Raw genomic sequence first — 12,724 nt, forward strand, 5'->3', positions numbered from 1 at the left:
TTTGGGGGGTGGGGTCGATTTAAAGGGTCGGGTAGGTTGGTTTTTTTTTAGCGGCGCGGGCCTCCCTAAAAAAAAATTAGCGAAACGATTCCAATTCACATATCTTAACGATCAGATTTCCCCCCCCCCCCCCAGCCGAATCTGATCGTTAAGACGATCTGGCACACGATTCACATCTCTATTGAGCACAGACAGACCCTCACCAAATACAGAATAAGGGATCACAAATTAGAAATAGAAATAAGCAGACAAAAACTGAATTGTTCTTTGTTCTGCTGTCCTCTCCATTCTCCCCCCCCCCCTTTTCTTTTCCCTGGACATAGGATGGGGGGGGGGGGGCTGGGTTAGGGAGGGTTCTTCTTTGTTAGGCACTGTGCTCTGTCTAATCCAGGCTCACATCCACCCTCTCCAATTCCTTGCAAGCTTCCTGGGAGGGGAGGAGCTGGAGTAGGAAGCAGAGGGCTGATCTCTCCTCCCTGAGATTTTGGGCATTTGCCAACAGAGTCATCGAAGCAGAGCATTGTGTGCTTATGCTCATAGGTGAAAGCAGCTGCTCTGGCTCTGGCATGGACAACTGCGATTGGGTTCGTCTTTTCAATGAGAATGCAGTCTTCAAAAGCTGTGTAAAAAGAGGTGGCTTCTGCCTGGATTTGTGGGAGCAAGGTTAGATCTGAGTCCGACAAGACTGAGGATTTTGACCTGTGTTTTTAGTAGGAGCTCATAAATTCTGAATGGGATACTTAAATCAGGGACTTGTCTATTCATCTTTTGTATCCAGAGGATCTCCATTTTTGTTGGGATTCAGGTGAATTTTCTTGTTTTTAGTCCACTATAAAAAAAAAAATTGTGTCCTGGAAGTCAGTGGATAAATAAGGATAGATAAATTCTATCTGATATACTTACTATGAGAAGTGAAAAAAAAAAAAGATGGAGAATGTTTTGGTCTTAATCTTGTGACTTTAAGAAAACTAACTTGGGCAGCATCAATTTAACTCTGCCAAACCTGTAAATATTTGCTGGCAAGTGTAAGGATTAAAGCAGACTTGAGTGGCTCTCAGCACTCAATCCAAGTCCATCTATGCAAACAAAGAATAAACACACTTACTTAAGATTGTAAGGAAAGTCAAGAATAAACATTAAAACATAGGAAGCACCAAGCTAGGGTTTCTGAGAGCTGGGAAACCCCTCCCCCTTCTCTGCTCCTGGAATAGTGACGAGTGATTGTGGCGAGCTGCTCCTGCAATTTGAGATGTGCAGAAAAATCCCTTTGAAAATTGCTAACAAGATTTCAAGTGATTCATGCAAAAAAGCAAGATTCTGTCACAAAGATATAAAGACGAAGAATACAGCCCTGGTAAGCCAGAAATATGCCTTTAACAAATGCCTAGTTTGGAATACGCCATTGTACATGATTTGATTTGGGGGTCCAGAATTGTTATTCATTTAACAAATTCATTTTCTTTCATGCATCAGGAGTGTATTCTTTTAAATATGTTCGTGCTTTTATTTAGAGTCACCATATATCACTAATCTAGTAAAGTCATAAAGAACAAGCTGAGCCAGTCCTAAGTTTGTGGCATTGCATGTAGGGATGTGTAGTTCTTATTTCGCTAAGAAAAGCATGTTTGCACGTCCCTTCATGCACTAGGTGGGGGTGAATTTATGGTTCCATGTCAAAGACAGGCTGGTTTCACTTCCACTGCTCAACCTATGAGGAGCTCCATGAAAAGTAAAATGCATTTGCCAGAGGCTGTCAGTGAGTGCCTGCAGGTTACCTAGGGGAATTTACAACTTTTTAGCACATTGTACAGTACGGAGCTGTGAATAATCAGGCACAGTGCATATCTTGGTTCTTTCTACTTCTGACTTGAACACTGTAGTAATGAAGATTGTTACTTTTCACGGTTCTTGGCTACCATTAAAGTTGATCATTGTCAAGAATGACCTGGCAAATTGATATTATGCTGTGCCGGCCCGGAAAGTACATCACATGTAGGTACTACCCTGCATTTTCTCTCAGGCAAGTCGTTTTGCTTGTGGTCTGTGCTCAGAGAAGACTTTCCTGCTGGAAAGCCAGGGTGAGAGCAAGCTTGTGCGAGTGTAAGCATTTTCACTTTTTCAGTAGTGAGGGAGTATGAAAGTTTATCTGAAACATGAGCTTGTAAATCCAAATTTGAATATCAGGTGAGTCTGCATTTGATTTGAGGAGGTTCATCCATCAGCTTAAGCAAACATTAGCATTAATTAAATTTGTCGAATAAAAAAATCTGGGAGAAACTGAAAAATAAATGAAATCCACACATATTTTCACAAACTGTCCAAAGTCCACAAGAGGCATAAAACACACTGGGCATCATTATCAACATATATTTTGTGGAATGGCATTACCAAAACATATACAATTTTTCAAAATTGAATTATTTGGACATCCCTTAATACAAATTGTTTGTTTAATTCATTTTATTTTTCATTAATGTGTGGAGTCTGCTTCGTGTTCAGCGTGGTCCGCGACCAGCCATGGGCAGCTGTGTAGGGCGCACTGCAATGCAGTTCTCACCTAGTACATTCGCCTGACTCTTGAATCCTTGCCTGAAACTTCCGAGCAATTTGAATCCTTGTCTGAGTCTCCTGAATACCTTGAATCCTTGTCTGAGTCCTCCGAGTCTTCCAAGTATCCAGAGTCCTTGTCCAAGTATCCAAGTCTTCGTCTGAATCCTCCGAGTATCCTGAGTCTTCATGTTCCTGCCCTCAGCCTCTGCCTGGCCTCACACACTCGTCGTTCCCCAGTGACGGGTCCGGAAGCGCTATTGAGTAGCCGGAGCTACCTTCACCCTTCCAAGCTGTTGACAAGAGGCTTGAGAGGGGGTCTTTGAAGTGGGGGGGGGGTTAATGTTGTTGAGATCAGCATTGCGAAGCTGGATCTCATTGGTGCGTGGAGGTCCAGTGGAGGTCTGAGCCTGCCTAGGTCCTGTTCCGGATAATCCTCGCCTTGTCTTCGCTCCTGCTCCACCCGTGCTTGTACCAGCTCACCTCTCACGGTGTGTCTTGGGGCTCCCCCTGAGCCGCACCATGACCCAAGGGCTCACATCCTTCTTCAGATGGGACCTCGCCTCCGGGCTCCTAACAGAGCCTGAGGGCGCGCTCCCACAACAGGATCCGAAGGCCATGAGCTCGGTGAGCTGTGCCTGTGATGGGCTCCATTTTTTGGACATTTTTGTTAGTCTTGAATTGCCTGGAAATATTTGCTTCCATTTCTGGACACCTTTCAACTTTGCTCCTTGCCCAGATAATTTTTTGCCTTAGTTCCTGGACACTCTAATAATCAGTTTCTAGCCCAGAGGTTTTGCTCCCAGTTTCCTGGACATTTAATACTTGCTTTAGCCAATTTTTATTTTCTTTTACTGCTTGTCTTTCCTCTACAGTTATCTGGACCCCACGACCCCACGACCTGCAGGAGGAGCCTGCATCCAGATTATCTCCGAGTCCAACCCGTCCTGGAACCTTTTCAACCAGCAGGAGGCTCCTGTCATTGTTCCAGAGACCATCTCCATTCTTCCCACTACGATGTTGGTCTAGCTCCCTGGGTTCCATATGACCTGCAGGAGGCGCCTGCACCCAGGTTCCACATCCAGTATCTTCAACATCAAGAGTCTTCGAGCATCAGGGAGTACGTTCCATTTAAGAGTACTCCACATCAACACTCTGGGTCTTTGGGTTCGTATGACCTGCAGGAGGCGTCTGCACCCTTGACCTGTCTTTGTCTCCTCGATCCCAACCCAGCTCCTGCTTGCACTGTCCTGGTGCTTGTCCTGGCACCATCTTCAGCTTAAGCTTCTCTCCGGGTCTGCGTTTCACCTTTTTGACTTCAAAACGGCAAGCCACCTTGAATCCACAGCTTCAATCCAGCCCTTGCTCCGTGCAAGTGGATTCTACCCAGTATCGCCATTGTGAGCTATCTTGCATCCAGAGAACTCGCAGTCATGTTTCCTCCAGTGTTCTGCATGCAGCGTTCCAAGCCACTAGAATCAGGATTTGGAAGGTCCTGATTCCCTGTCTCGCTGGCAGGTTAAGGACTGCAACTACCACCTTCCAGTATGCCTGCACTGCTGTACTATTGATCTTCCTGGAGGGACCCGGTCTTCTTGACACCACATGGCGATTCAACCTTACTATCCTTGGATCCGTGAGAACCCATGTGGTTATCTTCAGTTCATCACCCCAGAAAGCTTTCCTGTATAGCTGTCATTGAGTATTTGCCAACTCCTGTGTCTTCCACCAGTGACTTACTTCTGCAGGGATGTTCACAATCAGCTGCACTTGATAATCGGTGGGGATTCCCTGCGTATCCATTGGAATCCTCTGCTGTCTTTGAGCCTGTCTCTTGAAGCTTCATCCACCTTAAGTGGCTCTTTGACTCAGTCCTAAAGGGAACTTCAGCTTCACAGTCATCTGGGTAATCCCATCCTACAAATCAGTTCCTGGCATAAAGTGCCACAGCGACATCTACTGACCATCAAGTTCCTCTGAGAACGATTTAACCACCTTGTGAGAGCCTGTAGTAACTCCTGAATTTCCCACGATGCAACTCTCTTTACCAGGCTGTAGAGACTTCTCTCATCTGGCCTTGCAATCCTGGAAGCAGCAATCCCGAGCTTCTTCATACTTGCCTTCTTCAGTCTCGAATCAACCATCTTCATAAGGTAAAAGTTGCCTTCAGGATCAACTCTCCACCAACTGTGCAATAATCATTAGACTTCCCAGTTCCATCCAAGACCTCCTGGTACCGCTGCCTCCTAAAGTGAGTGGTGCTTGTAAATTTGTGTATGTACTCTCCTGGAGTTCTATCTTCACATCTATAGAATCATGCTTGAAGACTAATCCGACTTTACCATGCTACCACCATGAAGATGATGCTTGTCTGCTTGCCACTTTTGTTCTGACCACCATGAACCAAGAACCGGTCCTCTCTCCGAGATGCTACTACTCATCCATGCCTCCTGTTTATCCTGGACTCCTTGTCTTCGATTTCTGCCACCTTGACTATGAGAACGTGAGATGCAAGTCTTGCTGACCTGCAAATCCTGTATCTTGCCTGTTTCTTGTCTTCAGTGTGTGTCTACATCTTGCCTGGATCTTTGACCTTCTTTACCATGTCTTCAGCTACAAGCATCTCCATCGCTATAGTTCCTCGCCAAGAAGTTCCAGCTATTGTCCTTGGACCCTTGCTTATCCCCCTGATGGTGTGGAGAATACCTTCACCCTTCCAAGCTGTTGACAAGAGGCTTGGGAGGGGGTCTTTGAGGGGGGGGGGTACTGTTGTGAGCCTGCCCACGAGCCGCAGGCAGCTCCCCACCTACCTTCACTCTGAATGCAGCCAGCCAGGCCGCTGCCGCTGCCGTCCCTTGGCAGGCCAAGCTGCATTGCTCCGCACTCCCCTGCGGTCCTAGAGCTGCTGGCAGGAGTCTCCTCTTCATAGCGCAGAGCTGCTCTTGCTGCCTGTCTCATTTCTTTGCGGCAGGGCTGCTGCCACCGATGCCACCATCCTTCGGGCCTCCCATGCGGCAGGGACACCGCCGACATGCCTGCTCTCTTCCTGCTTCATCTTAGGCACGAGTGCACGACTCTCTCCGGTATTTAAAAGGCCAGCAGTGGGAAAAGCCCCGCGGCCCTTTGGAGTGATGTCATCAACCAGTTCCTGCTTCAGCCCTATAAAAGGGCCTTTCTGCCATTCCTCAGTGCCTTCAGATCAGGTTTGCACAGCTTCTGCGTTCTTCCTTCCGATCCAGATCTTCCGTGGTCTCCTGTGCCTTGATGGATCTTCATTCCGTGTTCTTCATGTTCCTGAACTTCGTTTCCTTGATGTCCCTGGTCTCGTCCATCGTCAGAGCTCCCTTGTCACCCCGGTGCAGGCCTCAACTGAATCTTCGTCATGTTCCAGTCTCAAGTTCTATGTCTTCACCTGGAGTCTGCTTCGTGTTCAGCGTGGTCCGCGACAGCCATGGGCAGCTGTGTAGGGCGCGCTGTGATGCAGTTCTCACCCAGTACTTTCGCCTGACTCTTGAATCCTTGCCTGAAACTTCCGAGCAACTTGAATCCTTGTCTGAGTCTCCTGAATATCTTGAATTCTTGTCCAAGTCTTCTGGGTTTCCTGAAGCCTTGTCTGAGTCCTTGTCCGAGTATCCAAGTCTTCGTCTGAATATCCAAGTCTATGTCTGAATCCTCCGAGTATCCCGAGTCTTCGTTTGAGTCTTCATGTTCCTGCCTTCAGCCTCCGTCTGATCTCACGCACTCGTCGTTCCCCAGTGACAGGTCCGGAAGGCCTATCAAATGGCAGGAGGGCTACTCTCGAGATCAGCATTGTGTTGCTGGATCTCATTGGTGCGTTTAGGTCTGGTGGAGGTCTGAGCCTTTCTAGTTCCTGTTCCAGATAATCCTCGCCTTGTCTTCGCTCCAGCCTTGCTCCTGCTCCACCTGTGCTCGTACCAGCTCACCTCTCATGGTGTGTCTTGGGGCGCCTCCCTGAGCCGCACCGTGATCCAAGGGCTCACATCCTACTTCAGATGGGACCGCGCCTCTGCACTCTTAAGAGGGCATGAGGGCGCACTCCCGCAACACCTTCATCCCTCCTGGGCTTTAGACACCCTGTGGCACATCATTGCCAAATGTTTTCACCATCCCTCACTACAAGCCAGCTAAGGATGCCTCAAATTCCTAGGTGGTGATCGCACTGCTCCCACTCCCAAAGACAGATTTTAGTGTGACAGCTCCCCTGGCCCACCACTAGCCCTACCCTATCCAGGTAACGGATAATAAAAATGGGCTCAGGTTCTCGGCAGCTGTGACTATACAAATTACAAACCAAGCAACAATTAGGGAGGGAAGGCAGGATAATTCATTGGCAAAAAAATAGATAAAAGAGCAGCCTGCCCGCCCCTGATAAATGCTGTCCGGTCTCTACCCCTTATCTGGTGGTATGACCCAAAAAGTCAACTGGCACCCTCTGATTCCAGTATTTGGCTTCAAATGAGCACCACCACCACCATGAGGAACAAATGCTCTAGCTGCCTGTCTACTTTTGGCCTCCTAGTCAGGTCAGTTTCCTTTAACTCTCACAAAATGAGTGTAAGGATCCCTCCAGGAGCTGCAGGCTTGGGTATCGCCATCCAGTTATTGACAGTGGTTTTGGATTGGGCCTGCTCGCCTCATAAGTTGATTTTTGGAAGAAATTTGCTTTCAGTACTGCACCAGCACCAGCCATAGATTTGGGGGGGGGGGGGGGGGGATGTCAGTCTTTAAAGTTTGTATCACTGAAGGGAGCTGGGTGTTTTTTTGGTGGGCCAGGGACAGAGAATGAATGAACTGGGGGGGGGGGGGGGAGGGGGCAGCACAGTAATTGTTCGCACAGGGCAGCAAAAAAGCTGGCACCGGCCCTGCTCCCTTTCACCTGAAGGAAAGAGATACAATCCTGGGAGCCAAAACCTGAGTTACAGTATATTACTTGTGAAGATGTTGAGTGTTCCCTACACTGGAGACAGTGACTTTACTCCTGGCCATGTCAGGTTGCCAACTTGGAACATTCTTGAACTTGCTTCCTTTTTCCATTGGGGAAAAAGTGGAAGGTGGAGGCTGCCACTGACCCTGACCCAGTACCTCTTATTTGTTTAATTATTTTAGAAAACTACCACCGACTGAAGGGAACTGGAAATAATTCTCCTTCCTCCAACAAAATGGAGAGGAACCTCTGTGCCCAATTCATGGGAAACAGCAAGCCAGGCTTCCAGATTCCTTTGCCAGTGCCAGTCATGAGTGGTGTCTCTCTGACGGCATAGAACAATGAGGGTTGATGCATGGCCATGGCCCCACTTTCAAGGACCCCTCCCATCCCCCACCCCCTGTAACGAAGGTGCCTTGTGAAAGTAAAGCCTCCACTCTCACCAATGACCTTTGCCTTTTAGTGCTTGGTGAGCTGAAATCTGAGTCTGCAGGAAGCCTGCAACAGAGGAGTTCCTTCTGCAGGATGGGGGATGCCATGGCTCGTATAATCTTCCCGCTCCATGTAATTCAGTTACTGGGATGCTCCAAATGTGATGAAGCTGGGAGCGTACAATGGGCCTGCTAAAGAAAGAGCCTGCAGGGAAGAAAGGACCTTGGCTGGGGTACTTGTGCCACTTGACTAATTCCTGAAAATCCAGCTCTAACTGTATAAGGGTGGAGGCCGTTCTTCCATTCCTTCACGTCAGCAGCTTCAAGAAGAAGATAAAGGGCATGGCACCCATTGCTAAAAGTACAGTTTAACAGTCCGCTTTGTCGCCCCCAAGAGAGGAGCGATATTGTCTTAAAGAAGACTTCAGCTACTGATTCATTCTGCAAACCAAGAAAGATCCTGACAGTGGTGGGTTGAAATCAGGCTCGCTCATTGCCTGCTGTCACTTCTTATCTCCCCAGGCTTCAGTGTACTCAAGTCTAATTGAGAAGTAATAATAGCAACAACAGGGTTTCTTCTTCTTTCTTTCCTTCTTTGGCTGCCATCTGTTATAAGGCTGGGTTCACAAACTGGCAGCCAGAGATGACATTTCTGATATATAAAACAATGCAGCAAGGCACGCTCAGGTTCAGTTTGTACGAACAACATAACACGAATCCTAATTATTGCTATGAATAAAATGATAAGAACTTGAGTTGCCGCCAGTGCTTGGAGGAAGTCCTCTAGTGGAAAGATTACCTTATAACATGAGGGTGGAAATTCTACCTTCCAGATCTCCTCACTTTGCTGATTACTGGGAGCCTGCAATCAATTTCTTTAAAACTGCATTAAATTCTACAAAATCTCGATAGATTTTGAATCTCCTATTACCTTTTGGAGCTTATGCCCTCACTTCCTCTTTTTTTTTCCATTCCAATGTATTTTATTTCTCATATTTTACCTTAATTTTAAAATAAAAAGCAGGCCCCATTTGATTATGGCCACGCCATTCCTATTTCATAACTTTCCTCTCCTCAGCTGACTCTACCATGTTCCGGTCTCACACGTTCTCAGTGTTATGACTGCATGGTGATCCAAATGGGATCAGAACAACAATTGAAAAACATTTATAATGATGCCCTGCCCCTTCCCTAACCTCTCCCCTATGTATACAATACAACCCCCTGCCCAAGGCAAATGTCTCTCTTCAAAGCCCCCCCCCCCCAAACATCATCCCACCTCAGCCCCCTTATCGGTCCATATCCATTCATATCTCTGGGGTCTATTGGTTCCCCACCTCCAGTCTGAAAAAAATGCCCTGGTGGTCTGGGGGGAAGGCAGCTGGACCCGCACCTCGGAACTCCCATTGTATCTACAAATTTCAGCATTGGGGTTCAGTGGGGCCCCAGAGTGCCCACCTGCTCTGGGCCCAGTCGGCACCATATTTCAAAATGTTACTGACCGGCCATTTCCCCTAGCATGTGGTGTCCGGTGGGTCATTTCCCCTACCACATTGTTAGGGAAATGACTCATCAGACAGCACTTGATAGGAGTAGGGGTTAGAGAAGGGAGTGGGGGCATTCTCATGCATTTAAAAACTTTTGTGTTTTTACTTGTGGGGGTTGCTGCCGCCTCAGTGGCAGAGGGTGTTCGGGGTAAGGAAAGATTCCCAGGACTTTTCTTTGCTTTCCGGGGCGGAGGTAAATTTGGATCATTTGGCTCTTTAATATCGTGGGGGCATCAGTAGCTGAGTTAGAATCCTGAATCCACACGATGGTTTATCTACACCGCCCTGAAACGTGATAAAATAACGCAGCTGACTTTTGCTAAGTCAGCTGCATTTTTTATTTACATTGACTTACTTATGCATAAGCTCCTTTGCATGCAGTAGGTAATTTCATGCACACAAATGCATGCAAAGCACCTTATTTCTTTAGAGAGAGGAATGCATTGTAAATATTGTGCAATTGTTCCACTATAAGGCAAACTATTCACACTATTTGCTGAAAATGAATTGGAATAAAAAATTATCCCAGAGAGTAGGGACTTTTAAGTGTTGGGTGATTGCTACATTGTAACAGAATATAGGAATTGTCTACCTAACTGGATTCATCTCTCAGGTGCTGTACTTTGTATCTACTTTCCAGTATTGAAGGCTTTTATTTTCGGTACATGCATTACATTGTTGGAACAACAAATCACCGTGCAAGTGTGATTATTGATGACTCTTAAAGATGAAAAGATGGAATCGGTAAAAATGGACTTTATTGAAACTTGCCCGACTCTGGCCGAGTTTCTCTCTATCGAGCTGCCTCAGGGGCTTCTTGAACCATTTAACTTGGCTCTATATAGTTTCAATGTCTTTCGAGGTTGAAGGAACATGAGTCAGCATACCGAATATTGACGTGTTCTAGGAACCTTCACTTGCAATTGATAAATCACTTGTGCAAGCGGTATTAATGCGATTCTTTAATAGAATGGCACCCAGTCACACACATTGAAACTATATAGAGCCAAGTTAAATGGTTCAAGAAGCCCCTGAGGCAGCTCGATAGAGCAAAACTCGGCCAGAGTCGGGCAAGTTTCAATAAAGTCCATTTTTACCGATTCCATCTTTTCATCTTTTTGCTGTCCGCTACATTGGATCGGTTACCGGTTTGTTTTCTTGGACCATCCCTATTGATGACTCTTATCCAGTCTGCAGCCTAAGGGCCTAGAAGATAATTCTTTCCCCTGATCAGAATGGAGGGGGTTACTGGGGCCCAGCAGCTCTGTAGTAACCCCCTCTTTGGTGCAGGGTCTTGGGAGGAGGGGCCTACATCAGCAGCAGTACTCACAGCCATAGGGCAGAAAGAAAACCTTTTACTATTTTTCTTGTGGTTTACCTGGTATCATGAAGATAATGTGGCCTTATGTTTGGGCATTCTGGACTTTCATGAATACCCAAATCTTCACAGTATCTGCATTTTAAATATTAAAGCAGAATACAAGCAGCCTAAATCCCGGCAAGTGACATTCTAAATGAAATCACTATGAATCCGATATTGGACAACACATGCAATGAAAACTTCTGACACCACGAGCAGGTGAGACGATAAAATGCGACCAGAAGTGCTTTTCTAGAGAAGTAACTGGTGACTGCTGCAACTCTAAAGGGTGTTTTTTTTAATACCATTTTCTGCTTGTCATCAGAAGGCTTTTCAAAACCTGACTTTTATAGCGAAACTAATTTATAACTGGGGAACAATCCACTAAATCTAAAACAACAGGAGGATAACCGTGGTACTGCAAGTACACGACTGGTTGCCGGTGAGCCACAATCAGATAATTTATATTAAAATGTTTGGAACAATGCAACAAATTCTATCACGGAGGACCTTTTTATAGTCACAGCGGTCTAATAATAAGTTATACACACACTGTGGCTGTGAAAGTGTCTAGACTGGCCTCTGTAATTCCAGTGTAGTATATAATGTGGATGTTTTCCTTCTTTTTTTTTTTTTTTTAATAGGGGGAAGGAGTATTACTTGTGTGTGTGTGTGTGTGTTAGAATAGGGTACCTGGCATACAAGGATGCTATTGCAAGAGTTGTCACTGTTTAACTATAAGTTAGTCTATCCATTTTTCAGTGTAGACTGAGGACTTGTTCATTATCCTAGTTTATGTGTGTTTGTACAGCTCTGCATATGTTGTGTAGTGCTATAGAAATAAGTAGTAGTATGCCATGAATTTTTTTTTTTTTGGTAAGTAATAAACGTGTGTTTTTTATATCAAGCAAACAAAAAAAGATAAAAATCCATATTACCAGTGGAATATAGAAGCCTATAAACAGAGAATGTGACAGCAGATAAGAACCATAAGGCCCATCTGGCCTGACAAATTTCCTTCCTGTTTTAATACTGTAGACACACATTCTTCCTCACTTGAGTTTCATCTTTATTTTCACATCTTCAGACAGGGGCAGTTCTATAATGAGGCAGGGTGAGGCGGCTGCTTCAGGCGGCAAGATTTTGAGGTGGCAAAATTGCCCCCTGAAACCTTCCTGCCACAGCCGCCTCACCCTTCATTCAGGCAAACTCTGGTGGCAAGAAAACCTGCAGTGCTGGCGGCGTGGAGCAGCGACATGCTGGAGGGGTTTCCACTCCCCGCCAGCAAAAGAAAGGTCCCGTGGCGACACAGAATTGTGACATGCTGGCAGGGCTCTCATTCCTTGCCAGCCAAAAGAAGGTCCCAGCGGCACAGAAGTAAGATGTGCTGGTGGGATTCCCACTCCCCGCCAGCTAAAGGACGATCCAGTGGCCAAAGAAGAGTCACTGCGGTGCTGCCAGTGTTTTCCCCACAGCTGGCGACAGGAAAGGGCCTACGGTGCTGTCAGCATTTCCCCAGCAGTCGGTGGCAGGAAAGTGTCTGAGGTTCCGCTAGCATTTTCCCCGCAGATGGCAGCAGAAGAGACCTTGCTATGCAGCCAGCGAAAAGGTCTAAAATGTGTGTGTGTGAAAAAGACTTGCCCTGTGAGAGTGAGTGTCTGTGTGTGAGAGAGACTTTGTGAGTGTCTATGAGAGGGTGTGGGTATGCATATGAGAGGGTGGGGGTATGTATGTGGATGTATATATGAGAGGGTGTGTGTGTGTGTATGTGTATGTATGAGAAGGGTGTTTGTGTATGTATATGTGTATGTGCGTGCGTGTGTGAGAGTACCTGTATATATATGTGTGAGAGAGGTTAAAGTTTGTGCACTGTCTTCCAATCTACAACAATTGC

General features: G+C 46.4%; 1 long non-coding RNA gene across 1 annotated transcript in view; it reads left to right on the forward strand.

Moving 5' to 3' along the window:
* The first annotated feature begins 413 nt into the window (after positions 1-413).
* Positions 414-12,724, forward strand: part of LOC115099272 — a 67,614-nt gene continuing 55,303 nt past the window's right edge. Inside the window, exon 1 of the long non-coding RNA XR_003858728.1 lies at positions 414-1,354. This is a non-coding gene — a long non-coding RNA (uncharacterized LOC115099272). The remainder of the gene's footprint in view (positions 1,355-12,724) is intronic.

This window comes from Rhinatrema bivittatum, chromosome 9, assembly GCF_901001135.1.
Source record: "Rhinatrema bivittatum chromosome 9, aRhiBiv1.1, whole genome shotgun sequence".
NCBI classification, from domain to species: domain Eukaryota; kingdom Metazoa; phylum Chordata; class Amphibia; order Gymnophiona; family Rhinatrematidae; genus Rhinatrema; species Rhinatrema bivittatum.